We start from the raw sequence: 13,752 nt of genomic DNA on the forward strand, positions 1-13,752 counted from the left end.
ATTCTACAAAAGACCTAACCACTACTCTTCACAACTGTTAATCTCATCAAAAAAGGAAATTCTTACAAACTATTACAGCCAAGAGGAGCCTTAGGAGACGTGTGGTGACTAAATCTAAGGTGGTATCCTGGCTGGGATTCTAGAACAGAAAAAGACATTAAAATCTAAGGAAATCTGAAAGATATGGACTTTGGCTACTAATAATGTAACAGCATTGGTTCATTAGTGGTGACAAATGTAGCATAGTAAATTGAAAAAAAAAATTAGGTTTTTCATATTAATTCCAGTATAGTTAGCATTCAGTGGTATATACATTGTTATATACAATGTTATATTTGTACAATATAATGATACAACAATTCTATAATTACTCAGTGCTTATCATAGTAAGTGTATTCTTTAATCCCCGTCACCTATTTCACCTATCCCTTTAACCACCTCTCCTCTGGTAACCATCAGTTTGTTCTCAGATTCTGTTTCTGGTTTGTCTCTCTCTCTCTCTCTCTCTCTCTCTCTCTCTCTCTCTCTCTCTCTCTCGCCTTTGTTTTGTTACTTAAATTCCACATGAGTGAAATCATATGGTATTTGTCTTTCTTTGACAGACTTTTTTCTCTTAGCATCATACTCTCAAGCTCCATCTATGTTGTTGCAAATGAAGGATTTCATTCTTTTTTATGGCTGAATAATATTCCATATATCCATCACTCCTTTATCCATTCATCTATTGATGGACCCTTGGGCTGCTTCCATAATTTGGCTATTGTAAATAATGCTGCAATAGACAACAGGGACACATATGTACTTTCAAATCAGTGTTTTTTATATTCTTTGGGTAAATACCCAGTAGTGTGAATACTGGATAATAGGATAGTTCTATTTTTAGTATTTTGAGGAACCCCCATACCGTTTTGCAAAGTGACTGCACCAGTTTGCATTCCTGTCAGTAGTATACGAGGGTTCCTTCTTCTCTACATCTTTGCCAACACTTGTTGTTTCTTGTGTTTTTGATTTTAGCCATTTTGACAGTTGTGAGGTGATATCTCATTGTAGCTTTGATTTGTATTTCCCTGATGATAAGTGTTGTTAAACATCTTTTCATGTGTCTGTTGGCCACCTATATGTCTTCTTTGGAGAAATGTCTGTTCATGTCTTCTGCCCATTTTTAATTGGATTATTTGTTTTTTAGGTGTTGAGTTGTATACGTTCTTTATATATTTTGGATACTGACCCTTTATCAGCTATGTCATTTGCAAATATCTTCTCCTATTCAGTAAGTTGTCTTTCAGTTTTGTTGTTGTTTCCTTTGCTGTGCAGAAGCTGTTTATCTTGATGTAGTCCGTATAGTTTATTTTTGCTTTTGTTTCTCTTGCCTCAAGAGATGTATCTAGACAGATGTTGCTACAGCCAATTTCGAAAAATTACTGACTGTGTTCTCTTCCAGGATTTTTATGCTTTCAGGTCTCACATTTAGGTCTTTAATACATTTTGAGATTATTTTTGTGTATGGTGTATGAAATTGCCCAGCTTAGGAAACTGAGTGTGGGGTGTGTGGAAACTCTAAGTGCTAATTGTCCAACTTTTCTGTAAATCCAAGACTAAAATAAAAAGTTGATTTTTAAAAAACTAGTGCACACCTACCTACAACTTGATATTAAAAACTTTTTGAAAAAAAATTGTGACAGATGAAACTATTCCGTAGTTAAAGCTTCTGCCATTCTTATATAATTATGATGATATTTATATACCAAACTGTAGGCTAAATTGAATACAAGTTTAAATATAAAAAAATAAATATAACAATAATAAGACTAAATATGACTCAGCTAAGTATTTTTCTAAAGTTTAATGTGTCAGAAAGAAAAAAAAAATATTTATAAATTTTAGTATATAAATGTCTTTTAAACCTTTGCCTAAACAATGGGAAACATTATATAACACAATTAAAGCTTAAGATATATATATATATATATATATATATATATATATATATATATATAAAGAAGTCAAATGAAATAATATTTTTAAATGTTTTTAAATGTTTATTTATATTTGAGAAAGATAGGGAGGGGCAGAGAGAGACTGAGACAGAATCTGAAGCAGGCTCCTGGCTCTGAGCTGTCAGCACAGAGCCCGTAATGGGGCTTGAACCTCCAGCCATGAGATCATGATCTGAGCTGATGTCAGATGCTTAACTGACTGAGCCACCCAGGAGCCCTGAATTAATATTTTAAAATCAAGAGTTCAACAGATAACTAAGAATAACATATATATATATATATATATATATATATATATATATATGTGTGTGTGTGTGTGTGTGTGTGTTATATGAAATATGTATGAAATATATATATATTTCATGTTATATATATATGATATATATATCATGTGTTTTATGTATATATATATAAATTTAAAAATGTATGTAATTAATAAGATGGCAGTGAAGTGAATGTACTCACATATTATTGGTACCAGTGAAAAAATTAAATAGCAGTGTGAAAATAATAACTAAAAGTCATAATAATAATAATAATAATAATAATAATAATTTTTATCTTATTATCCAGTTTTTGAGAATTGTCTTAAGTGTATTTCTTATCCCTGCATAACCAGAAGTGCAGGTTTACAGAGTTTCATTACTTGTGTCTAAATGTTTGGCTAGATTGTCAGGGACTTGGGAAAGACATGATGGGAAAATTGGTCAAAAGAAGGTCTGCATAAAACATATTTGGATAGACTTCTCCAGATAGGCAACTAGTTTGAAGATACAGTAAAACCTTGGATCATGAGTAACTTGTTCTGAGAGTGTTCTGCAAGATGAGCAAACATTCCTAATAAATTTTAAGTTGATAAGAGAGTGATGTCTTGCAGTACGAATAGTACCTGATGCCGGACTTGTGTCACATGATCACAAATGAGTCAGTGTTCTTGAAATTCACTTTGATATACAAGTGCTTTGGATTACAAGCATGTTTCTGGAATGAATTATGCTTGCAAACCAAGGTTTTACTGTATTTGTATCTCATTTGAATACTCACTAAAGGGTGACTTCAACAGAGAAGGATTTTAATAAACAAGAAGATAGGATGACTCATTCTATGGGATTCAGTCAGTTTCTTTCCCCCACCAGCCACTCCTATCATTGCCTAATGGGCTCATGAACAAAGTGACCATGGTGACAAGGATAGAGGTTATGCATAGGCTCAGAAAATGGACTTCTAACTCATAGACAACAATCTGGCTACTTCCAATGCTGAATGTCCAGTCGACTAGCAATAGAGCCTAACACTGTGTCTATGATGTGCCATTATTCTCTAAGAGATTGAACCAATTGGACTACTTCCATTATGGAAAGGACAGTACTTATTCTAACTAAAATAGATACTTATTCTGGATATGAATTTCCCTTCCTTCCCTACAATGCTTCTGCCAAAACTATCATTTGTGGATTTATACAATGTCTAATCCACTATAAAGAACATCACTTCTAACATAGGAATTTATTCCCCAGTAAATAGAGTATGTTGTTTTTATCATGCTCATGGAATTATTAGTCTATGCATCCTACATGCCCCAAGTCTGTATTAGTTATCTATTTCTGGATAACAAATTACCCTAAAACTTAGCAGCTTAAAATAACAAACATTTTTTTTTAATTTTTTTAATCTTTATTTTTGAGAGAGATAGAGACAGAGTGCAAGCCAGGGAGGAAGAGTGAGAGAGGGAGATACAGAATACAAAGCAAGCTCCAGGCTCTGAGCTGTCAGCATAGAGCCTGATGTGGGGCTCAAACTTAAGAATCATGAGATCATGACATGGGTTGAAGTGAGATACTTACCTGACTGAGCCACCCAGGCTCAAATAACAAACATTTATTATGTCACTGTTTCTGGTGGTCAGAACGTGGCTCCCATCTTAGCTGGATGCCTGTGGTTCAAAGTCTCTCATGAGGTTGCATTTGGCTAGAACATAGTCTCATCTGAAGACTCATCTGGTGATGGTAGTGGGGAGGGTGTTTCTGCTTCCAGGCTTACTCATGTGGCTATTTGAAGACTTGGCTTATTACCACATGGGCCTCTCCATAGACCCTCAGGAAATGGTGGCTGGCTTCCTCCAGAGCAAGTGATCCATGAGAATGTGAGTGCACACTCAGTAGAAGAATCCATAGCCTTTTTCTATCCCAGTCTTGGAAGTGACATCCCTCTACATCTGCCATAGTCTATTTGGAGGCATAAATCCAAGGGACTACACAGGGGTGTGAATGCCATGAGGTGGAGGTTATTGAGAGTCATTTTAGGTGCTGTTTGACACTCCAAGTAAATAAAAATTTGTTAAAACTGTAGATCTCATGTTTAGATCCCATGTTAAACGTTCATGTTACAATAAAGATTTTGAAAAGAGAGAAATATATTTTAAAAATATTCTTTTTATCATGACTTATAATACTGCTGTGAAATTTTAACAACTTAAATGCCAAGCAATTGAGCAACAAATTAATACATTAAAGTACAAGTTAAAAAAAAAACATACTTAAATAATCATGTACACTGCATAGTATAATGGAAGACTTATAAAATGATCTTAAACAGAAAAGCAGAAAACAAAATTATCCAAATATATGTAAGGACAAAGCTTGGAAAGGAAGTCACAAAAGCAAAACAAGGGACACTTGACTGGCTCAGTAGGTAGAGCAAGATATTCTTAATCTCACTGTCATGAGTTCAAGCCCCACATTGGGCATAGAGCCTACATAAAAAAAAAAAAAGTCAAAACAATATGTCAAGTTAGATTAGTAATATTATGGTTAAGGGTTTTGTTTTTCAAAAAATGGTTAATATTGTTAAAGATATTTTACATATTTTAAATGAGAGAAATTGTACTATATTGGTAATGTTTGTGTTAATTTTTTTACTTTTTATCTGTAAGAAACATTATTTATAATATATAAATTCATGTTAGGAAGTGTTTTAAAATATGCATGACTCAGAGTATGGATGACTCACTGCACATCTTTTATCATTCATGGCATTAGGTTTCTAGTAACATCATTCTGGTGTGTATAGAATTCACAGTTTTGTACCATGTGTTTTCTTATCTATATTCTGAAACCAGCCTACACATAATTAGGCATTATTCATACTGCCAGCTCTTATTCAAAATGGCAGGTACAGCCATACCTATTTTATTATTTTATCCACTGAAGACTATGTCTATTATCCCACCAAAAAATGTGCTAACAGAAAGTGGGTTTGTTCCTTGCAACCTTTCGAGGACACTAAACCAAACCATCTGTAGTAATGTTTTTTTCTGCTTGGGAAATGATTGTTAACATATGGCAGTGTCAAATGACTTTAATTTATCTTTCATTAAGCAAGAAACAGCATGTCATCTCTTCAGTAGCCTGGAGATTGTTTGCCTTTTTCATTATGAATCACTAATCAAAAGTATTGCCCACTACTTTTCCCCATATGATACCAGAAATTTTCAGAAATTCAGACTCGAAAGAAATAGCCACATCATTCCCAAAGCCAGGGGAGTGTTGTGCAGGTGAAGAGTGAATTTTCACAGTGGTCTCTTACTATGAGAATCCCTCTGTTGGTCACAGTTCCCTAATATTCATCTTTTAAATAATCAGCTTACTGTAGGTGCTAGCAAAACCACAGCCACCTCGTTTACAACTGCCTGTAAGAGACGGAGTCTTCTATGATATTTACTTAGACTTATAAGGATTAGGACCTTTCTGAATTTTCCTGTACTTGACTGATATTTTTTTGTAATCCATTGACTTTTACAAAAACTGTTCAGTGCCAAATTTTAAATTTTTATTAACCTAGATGATACATGAATACACCCACGTTCACTGTAAAAACCCCAAAAGAGTACAAGAGTACATACTTTTCTACTTCCCCCATCACGCTTTCCTACAAAGAGATAGCTGATATTAACAGTTGGTTAATGTGATTCTTCTGAGACATTTCTCTGTGTGTGCATCCACACAGACCTACAGACACAAACACACCCACCCACACACACACACACCCCCCCACACACACACACTTTTAAATGAAGATCTGAATAACTGGAATCCGCTGTAAGTTATCTGAGACTTTATTCACGTGACAGTGTGCCTTCGAGTTCCTTCCAAGCCAATAAATACTGCTGAACATAAATCTGCTTCTTACTTTATATCTTGCAAAATATTGTGTATTTTGTCTGTATCCTAGTTTATTTAGTTATTGCTTATTGATAAACATTTAAGGTGTTTCCTTGGAAATACTTTCAACCATGGACATCCAGAGACCCTCTGTTTTGACATCCTGTTTTTCACATCTCTCCCTGTTTAAAATACTGAAACTAATCCCCAATGTCATTCCTTCTCTAAACACCTAACCTAATGAAGTTCTATTGTGATTTCTATCACTTCAGCAGTGTTAGGACTATTATGAATGTCAGTCTTTCTTCCCTCTCAATTTAAAGTGAGGCATGTTTATAAAACTGATGATGTTACGTGGGAACTGAATTTTACTCCATTTATAAAGATGGATATGACCACTGTTTTTAGACCACCAATATGAGACACCTCATATTAATGCCATCATAATGAAGAAAATGAATGTTTAGGTCATTGAGACTGTCTCTCATATTTTATATTATCTGGCCAATGTGTAGTGTCATTATGCAAGAATTATATCTTTATTAATAGTCCCAAATAGGTCCAAAATATTGTTGTGTTTATTAGAACTCTATTCCTAAAGACAAAAAAAACCCAAACATTTAGGATACATATATAAAGGTTTTGTAGTTAGTCTCTGGATTTACTTTGTTAATGCTACTCTTATCCTTTCTCCAGCTCATGTGATCTCAGAATTAAAGTAATCTCAGAATTACTTTAAGAGTAATTAATAAGTTAACCCTGTTCCTCACTATATGGCATCTCTCCATTTCCTGTCCATAAGAATTGAGCAAAAACACTCTGTATTGTAGACTAAAACTATAAGGCTACTTGTGAATAGATGTATTTTGCAGCAAAATAGGCTGTGATCTCTTTTAATCACAATGGCATTGAGAACTCTAGCAGGCTTCCCTTTCTGCTTGGTTGGCCAAGCAGACAATTACAGGTGTCCCACTTCAGAGACTACCTGCTGCAGGCTGGTCCATGACCTCCATCTTCAACCTCATCATTCCACAGCACTGAGCAGAAATCGTGATCACCCCCATGTCTCCTTGCTTCACAGCAGTTCTTTGATTGTCTTCAAACTGTAAATGAGTTTTGCAAATTAGGTTAAAAAGTTTCCCAAATATTCAAACTCTAGTCTCCCCTCTGGCTATTGTCCCAATTTACTCCTTTCTTTTCAGCTACAGAATGAATGAACTTGACCACAGCCTCCTTAAATACATGAATTTAGTTTCCCTCCCTATATTTTAGAGAAACTGCTAAACACCATTTTTTAAAAAATGCTCCCTTCCTGATTTTTAGAAATATTACATAACCATTGTGGGTAACCTACAAAAGACAATGAATTATAAAGACACACAAAAATTATTTATAATCTCACAAAAATAAACTGTGGGCCTGTGTTTTTTTCTTTTTAGTTTTTTCTTCTTTTATTGTGCTTCTAAATGTAGCAAGAATATTTGCCTTTGCCATTAAGATTTCTTTGAAAATAGTTTTCAAGTGTTGCATTAATTTCATTAGTTACTAGTTCTTTAATTTTTAATTGTTTGTTATTACAGGTGACTCTATAATAAACATTTGGTCATACATGTTTGATCACGTCTCTACTATTTTTAATCAGATATATTCAGGAAAGAATTGCCAAGTCAAAGGATATTGACAATTGTAAAGTTCCTAGTAAAAGTTGCCAAAATGCTAAAAGCAAAGCATTCTTTGAGTACTCATTTCATTATGCTCTCAAAAGTATTGTCTAACTTTTAACTTTTGCTAATCTAGTAGATTAAAATAATTATTCTCATTGTAGTTCATCTTATTTGGGTTGCTAGTGGAGTGAGTCTGCTTACTAGTTATTATCATTTTTTTGGTCTGTTAATTGTGTGCACAGGTAACATTGCCATAAATATCTTCTGTTCTTTTTCAATCTTAGATTATATTTGTGATGTTTGTGATACGTGAAATCTTGTACTACATACAGTACATCTCTCACAGTAAAGCCTATCACATCTGTGAATATTTGCCTGTGTTATCACCATCTCTTTCTCTCCCATCTCTTTTTCCTTCCTCTTTCCTTCACTCCATTCGTCCTCTTCCTGCCACTTCACTGTGAGACATTAGGGAAGTTTTTCATCTTTCTAAACTTCAAAGGAACATAAAAAGTAAACAAAGGATAATTGTAAGGAGTAAATAAGATAATAATTAGAAGCACTAGGCACAGTGTCTGACATATTCAATAATTCTGATTAAGATTTGTAGTTTTGCTTCAAATGGCTTTTGAATATTTAGTGTTAAATTAATTGTTTGTTTCACACTTTGTTTTTAGTATGCTTTTAAAAATTATAATTTACTGTTGATGTCACAAACCATTAATGTAAGTACTTTTTATCACATATTCAGGCATAATGAACTCTTATTAATTCCACCAGTTATAAAATTGGTCTTTCTAGCTAAATAATTCTGTTGTCTACAAATACGGACAATTTGTTTCTTCTCCCATTATCATCTGTTGTATAAATGCTTTGGGTCTAACTGTATTGAATCTACTTCCAAACCAGTATGAAATAATTATTGTTTTTATGAGCATCCTTGTTTTGTACTTTTACTTATGAGGATGTCTGTAGAGTTTCATTACCAAGTATGATAAGACTATTGATTGAGACTTGTTTTTCCTAATTATATTAAGGATTACTAGTTTTAAAATAATTTTAATTAGGAAAAGTTGGCAAATTTAATGCTTCTCCTGTTCTATTAAAATGTATTTTTCTCAAAAACTTCCTGATATTAATACATATTTAACTCCTCAAATACCCTACTTAGTTGTGAGAGATATTTTTTTCCTTTCATGCACTATTAATTTTTATTTAGGATTGTCATATTGTTAGTATTTTATTTAGGATTATCATATAAATTGTTTTGCTTCATGGTCTTTAATTTTAACCATTTTTGTCATTATTTTGCTATCCCTGGGTTTTCCCAATTTTATAAAACAAATTAGATAGATTTTCATCATTTTCAAGTCCTAGAACATTTTGTATGTATCAGAAAATAAGTTAGTTATAAAAGTTTAAGAGTAAACCTCACCCCAATGTATACGAATATGGTCCTTATTTGCATATTATTCTGAAACAACTTTTTTGTGTTCTTGGTTTATTGGACAACCAAATTTCTCCTGCTTCTTAAATTATTATTTTTTTCTGAAAATTATTAATTTCAAATAAATCCTAATAGTATTTGTAAATAAAATACTATTCTCTTTAATATTAAATCAATGAATTATGTAGTTATTTATTGTCCTTTGAATTTTACATATATTTTTATTTCCTCATTGGGTTTGGTAGAGTCTCAAACAGACACATGTATTGGATTTACCAATCAATGATCAATTCTAAGGCTTTTCTGTTTCTAATCAATTTACTTTATTTTTATCTTTTTGGAAATTATTTGTTTCTTGTGGGTCAGCAATGACTACCTAATCTCCAAATCTCCTGACCTGAATCCCCAAAAGCATTCCCTCTATTCATTGAATGTTTTCAGCTGGATTTCTCTGATGAAACACTCTCCCGAAATACTCCTAGTTTTTCTGGCTACTTTGTTTCTCTTCATCTTACTTCAAAGTTCTGCTTTCCTCTTCCCACCCCAATTTGTGGGCTTTCTCCAAAAGCAGCTCATGGTCCTCATTTACCTTGTAAACCTCACCTAAATTCCTATCCCAGTAAAAAGTCGGTAAAACTGTGTCCTCATATCCACTTTCTCAGCCTGTCTGCTAACATTTCCATTAAGAAGTTTCACTCTCACCTTCAACTCAAAGCAGAGCCATAAACTTTTCATAAGTAATTCCATTTGTGACTTGTTGATTGATGACAGAGTGTAACATTTCTGTTGCTTCTAAATCTCTTTATCTTTAAATCCTGAATGTTTCCAAATCCTTATCCCCTTTCCTTAGCTGCAGATACTAATCCACTCCTGTATTTGCAGTTGACATGGGCTCATAAAAGCATTTCCCACTGCTGCTCTCTCCTCTTTATCTGACAGCACCTGAACTAGCAAGCAAGCCTGGTGATTTAAATGAATGTCCGATCAGGAAATGTTTTATTTTCCCCTAAATTTACCAGTGATTCCCTAAGAACCTCCTCTTTTTCTTCTTTTGGAAAAAAAATTGTCAATATTCTTACCTTGGGATGACTCTCAATGGTCAAAGTTGCCTTTCTGTCGCTAGGAGACATTGGAGATTTTAATTCAGTAAATTTGTCCTCAACAGTGAAATCTTTGCACTAGTTAACTCGTGGCACAAGTTCTCAAGGGGGCATCATAACATATTATGACATATGCCACTCCCCCCAAATGAGTCTAAAACAGAAAACACTGGTAGTAAGAATTTTTTGGTAGTGGAGTAAGGATACACATATTTTTTCTGTAATGAGTTTGAATTACTTTTATATGGGTGAAGGATACCCTACCTTTGTGCATTTACTTTTAGTATTGTAAAAGAGAGAACATTGGCTTTGAACACAGACATACCTAATTTTCAATTTCAGCTTTTTTATTTCTAGTGTAACTGGATATTTTTACATTATCCTTCATTTCCTCACCTCTCCATAGGATGATGAAGTAAGAATTTTTATTTCACACATAAATAAATGAGGTAGCGAATTTCTTCTACCAAAGGGTAGTGACACAGTAGGTGCTGAAGAAATGTTGGTATCCTCACTTAAGCACAAAAGAAAGGATTTATTGACATACATGAGATTCTGAGTTGAAGTTCATAAGATCACTTTATGTTAATTCTGTTAATGTATTTGTTCATATCACTTACTGGCTGGTCTCAGGGTGGGATTTAAATGCTTTTCCACGTAATCTTCTGCTTAAAGCCTGGAGATTGTTTTTTATAGAATCAGTGTGAGATTTGGAAGGCAAAACCTGGAGTCAAGAGACAGCAAACCTGTCTTTGTTTAGATGTCTAAGTCACTAAATATAGTGAGACACTGTGGATGCTAACATAGGATCTCTCCATCCATAAGGGAGGCTGCAAAAGAAGGAGATTTAAAACTTAAAATGTTCATTCAGTAGAGTTATCAAAACTGATTCAGCAATGTCCAAAAAGTTATGAGAGAACTGATGGAGCATTTCTACTTAATCTGGACATTTAACTTCACTAATTTCAATGGTGTTTGCAAAAAAGGAAAGGTTTATGGCTAGTAATTGCTTTTTTAGCTGGTGATCTCTTTTCATTTGCAAATTATTTCTGGGAAAGTTTGAACATTGGCTTTTTGGAAGATGACTTTATTTGCTACACAAAGGTCATTCTTAAATGTCAAACATCATTTGGTAGTTGTTCGTGTTTCATTTTTTAATGTTTGCAAGGATATTTTTTCCAGGCTTGTTTTTGAGGTCAACCTAGTGTTTTGAGGTAGTGGGAAATTCTGGTTCTCTGAAATCATAGGGTTTGAGGAAAACATAGAGCACTGTTACACAGACAAATTAAATTCTTGTGTGATTCAGTTGTGACCTTTATGAGTAATTAACAGATTGCTTGTCTGGTAAAGGAGTTCAGTTCTTTCTCAGCCATTTACTGAGAAGAATTGAGTACTGTTGTGAGAATTTTATCCTTTTATTAGAATTAGACTCAGAAAACCTTTCCAGTCTATAGAGGACATGAAAATTCATGCCTTTTCAGTTTCAGTAACTTAAGGATTGAATATATAAATTTCTCTTAAGGATTGAATATATAAATGTCCTCCAGAGTGAATCTAATGTGGCCTGGTACTCACACTTTTAAATCCTTCATTCAAAATATAAATGCATCTTCTTATTTATGCTCAATAAAGGAAATTTTAGTAGAAGCAAAATTAAAAAGACATCTGTTGCCGAGGGTGAAAACATCAGGGAAGAAGCAGTGTGATACATTACTCACCATTAATGTATTTCCATTATATCCAACCTCATTTAATGACCCTGTAAGATTTTGCTCTTTTTTAGAGCATCTTAATATCAATTTGCATTGTGAGGCTCTTAATTTAGGATATTTTTCTTCCCATGGAGTATCAAGGAAAACCTACAAAGCAGTTGGAAGGGACTCACAGCTGAGATTATAAAAACTGTGAGCATGTGTTAGTCTGATTCTATATTCTACCATGGTTAACACCATAAAACCACATATTCCAATTTAGGGAAGTAAACCATGCAAAGTGCAAGGAGATAAAATTAATTTTAAAGTTGAAAAAGATTCTCGTGGTCCTATTAACTATATGGCCTTACATGTGAGAAAATGGTTTAAGCAACAATTAGATGTGATTTTTTTTTGAGTCCCAGACCCAACACATCTTAGCTGTAAAATGTTGGGCAAATGTCACAACCTCTTAAAACCTCATACTTTGTGTATCCAAAATGGGTCTAATAATAGAACCTAACTCATAAGAAAGATAGCACCTAATTATAGTGTCTAACTCATCGGAAAGAATTTTAGCAACATGACAGAATGAGCTGATGTGAATGGATCTCAGATCTGCTAAAAACTCATGAAAAGTCTGGATAAAATGTCAAGACAGAAAAATAAACAAAACTAAAAGAAAGAGAAATGTATAGGTGTCCATAAAAGACACCTGCAATGATAAAAGATAAAAGACAAAATATTAAGGGTGAGCTGTGGGATGTTAACTATTTTGCACAGTTATGAGTTCTAAATGGCTAAGAATTAGGGTTTCAGTGCTACTGCATAGAGAGGAGAGTGTCCTTGGCCTGTGTAGGTTTGGGGAACTAAATCAATCCAACTACACAAAGCCTGGAGCCTCAAAGACTACCCTTTGTTTAAAAGGAGTTGTAGGGAAATTTCTTTCAATGGCTCTGGGAAGCAGTGGAAAGGAAGCTTGCCTTCATTCAGAAGGTAAAAATGAATCCTCCCCGCCCCCCCAAAAAAAGAAACAAATACTAGCATATACCACGTGAGGGTAAGGTATGAATTTATACATTTATATATTTTTGATGTAGCAACCGAAAATCCAGAAAGTTACTGCTATGGAAGGGCATTTTTACACTGAGGCCTGATAGCAGTTTCACAGCGGGGAAAGTACTATGCAAGATGAACCCTCCATAGAAATAAGATGAAATAAAATAAAACAAAATGAACTATCGGAGAAAACAAAGACTATGGAAGAGAATCTGTGTACACGACACAAGGAGCACACTAAGAGCTAGGGAAAAAAATAATCTTTAAGTGAATCGTAAAAGATATGTTTAAAGTGATTTTTAAAAAGAATAGAAATAATAAATAATAAAGAGTAAAGAAAAATAAAGAAAATGAATATAGAACAGCATGGAAGAAAATAAATTTGGAAAAACTAGAATTATCAAAAATAAAACGCAGTCACTAAAATTAAAAATTCATTAGATTGTTTAGAGACTAACTTGGGCATGATCGAGGAAAATGCTTGTGAATTGAAAGATAAATCTGAGGAATGCAGTGAATAAGATTAAGAACACGATGTCATTAAATAAAAATAATGTCTCCCCTTTCTCTCTTTCTCTTTTTCCTCTTTCTCCCTTCCAAAACATTTTTCAGTCACTTAACGAGGTACAATATA

The 13,752-nt window shown here is 33.6% G+C and overlaps 1 protein-coding gene and 1 long non-coding RNA gene across 5 annotated transcripts in view; one reads left to right on the plus strand and one right to left on the minus strand.

Annotated features, from left to right (window-relative positions):
* ADGRB3 (adhesion G protein-coupled receptor B3) overlaps positions 1 to 13,752 on the plus strand; it is a 728,500-nt gene that overhangs the window by 268,447 nt on the left and 446,301 nt on the right. The window lies entirely within an intron of this gene.
* On the minus strand, positions 6,089 to 11,869 carry LOC109499725. The gene is made up of 2 exons (XR_002157193.3): positions 10,348 to 11,869; positions 6,089 to 7,260 (listed from the first exon to the last, which is right to left on the minus strand). It is a non-coding gene; the product is annotated as an uncharacterized LOC109499725 (long non-coding RNA).

Source organism: Felis catus, chromosome B2 (assembly GCF_018350175.1).
Source record: "Felis catus isolate Fca126 chromosome B2, F.catus_Fca126_mat1.0, whole genome shotgun sequence".
Taxonomy (NCBI): Eukaryota; Metazoa; Chordata; class Mammalia; order Carnivora; family Felidae; genus Felis; species Felis catus.